Below are 2,500 nucleotides of genomic sequence, written 5' to 3'. Positions count from 1 at the left end.
CATTTGAAGCCAACCCATCGTCGCCCACAACTAGTGGGTGAATGGTGTGCTTCCCGGGGTTGGCATAGACATTCCCTCGCATGCAAAAGATTGTCGATGCGAAAGATTATCTGTGCCAACCCCGGGAAGCACACCATTCACACACTCCCGACCGGTGTGGTGTGGCGGTGATTGGATAGTTACGGATTGAGCACTTGCCAAGGATCAAAATGTGTCATTTAGAAGAAACATTTTCAAAAAGTTTTTAAAATCTTGTGGGTTTGCAACTCATAAGAGCGTCACTTTCAACGTCCCCGGTATTGGATTGAGTTTCTAAAAACAACCGTGCACACCGAGGTTAAACTTTACCGGCTCCACTCCGACTCGCCGCTCGCCCACAATTTGTTTGCAACGAAACATTTGTTTTTAATTTTGTTGGTTTGAAATTGTTTTGAAAAGGTTCTTTAAATCTAGTGGGTTTGCAACTCATAAGAGCGTCACTTTCAACGTCCCCGGCATTGGATTGAGTTTCTAAAAACAACCGTGCACACCGAGGTTAAACTTTACCGGCTCCACTCCGACTCGCCGCTCGCCCACTAGTCCGAAGGCAACAAAACATTTGTTTTTCATTTTGATGAAAATTTCTGTTTTTAAATCTTGTTGGTTTGAAATTGTTTTGAAAAGGTTCTTTAAATCTTGCGGGTTTGCAACTCATAAGAGCGTCACTTTCAACGTCCCCGGCATTGGATTGAGTTTCTAAAAACAACCGTGCACACCGAGGTTAAACTTTACCGGCTCCACTCCGACTCGCCGCTCGCCCACAAATCCGAAGGCAACAAAACATTTGTTTTTAATTTTGATGAAATTTTTTGAAAACATTGGCTTGGCAAGCCCCAATCCGCGACTATCCACCCACCGCCACCCCACACGGGTGGTTGTTGTTGCGAAATGAGGTTGTGGTCGACATGCCCGTGCATTTGAGAAGGAGTTCCTAGCACTCCATGCTCTCCCATGCCAAAAAAAAGCCTAGACAACCCCATTTCGCAACTTTCCACGCCTTTTTTTTCCTCCCTCACCCATGGCGGCGGCATGGTGGCGGCGGCCGGATTCCGGCCACCACCGCCATGGGTGGCAGCCCCCCGACCCCGACACCAAACCCATAATACCGAGGCAACATATCGAGGCAACATGACATGGGTGTGGCGTGGGGGAAGGGGGCTGCAGCTAGGAAGGCATGGGCTGCCATGCATATGCAGGCAACACACACCCCCCTATATAGCATTTTATGCATTTAGCCCTTTGACAGGAAGAGACATCACCTATGCGCGAGGAGTCATAATGGGCTCTAAATAATTCAATACAAGGTATTTGGACGTGATTTTTTGCAGGGATACTAAGAAACATGCAATCTATGATGGGAAAAAGTTTCATAAATTTTTGAAGTCGGGAAGTATTTTTTATTATTTTTAGAAGTCGTAAAATTGAAAAAATCATTAAAACAAATCCGGGAGGAATTTTTTAGTTTTGTAAGTTGGAGAAGGTCCTAAAAATCATAGACTACTTATGGGGAGCTTATTGTGCGAGGAAATTTCAATAAAAACGGGGTTTGACAAGATTTGAAAAATTCTGTCGACATTTGAAAAAACCTGGAACCATGCTGCCGGCATGCTGCGCACATGCTGCGCGCAGGCTGCGCGCATGCTGCGCGCAGCCTGCGCGCATGCCATGGCAGGACAAGTTTCGCTAGCCTCACTGTCGACAGATGCGCAAGCTGCGCGCACGCTGCGCACAGGCTGCGCGCATGCTGCGCACAGACTGCGCGCACGCTGCGCGCATGCCATGGCAGGACAAGTTTCGCTAGCCTCACTGTCGACAGATGCGCAAGCTGCACGCAAGCTCCGCGCACGCTGCGCACAGCCTGCGCGCATGTTGTGCGCATGCTGCGCGCAGGCTGCGCGCAGGCGCCGCGCATGCCATGGCAGGACAAGTTTCGCTAGCCTCACTGTCGACAGATGCGCAAGCTGCGCGCACAGGCTGCGCGCACGCCATGGCAGGACAACTTTCGCTAGCCTCACTGTCGACAGAATCAGCACGCTGCAAGCAAGCTGCGCGCGCGCATGGCAGGACAAGTTTCGAAAAATTCTGTCGACAGGCTGCCGGCATGGTGCGCGCACGCTGCCGGCATGCTGTGCGCACGCTGCCGACATGCTGTGCGCACGCTGCGCACAGGCTGCCGGCATGCTGCGCGCAGCCCATGGCAGGACAAGGTCCGAAAAAATCTGTCGACATTTTTACGCCGTGGTAGGCTTCCGCTTCGCGTCACTTTGTCGACATTCAAGCCTACCATTTGTATTGAATTTTTCAAACCTTGTCAAACCCCATTATTCAAATGTCGAAAAATTTTGTCGACATTTTTACGCCATGATAGGCTTCCGCTTCGCGTCACTTTGTCGGAATGCATCGCATGGCGAGGTAAGGCCACGGCATGCCAAGGCGAAGGCAACGCATGGCTTGAATGGCT

This window comes from Prunus avium, unplaced genomic scaffold (genome assembly GCF_965620075.1).
Source record: "Prunus avium unplaced genomic scaffold, drPruAviu1.hap1.1 HAP1_SCAFFOLD_173, whole genome shotgun sequence".
Taxonomy (NCBI): domain Eukaryota; kingdom Viridiplantae; phylum Streptophyta; class Magnoliopsida; order Rosales; family Rosaceae; genus Prunus; species Prunus avium.
Note: the sequence above shows the minus strand (reverse complement) of the source record.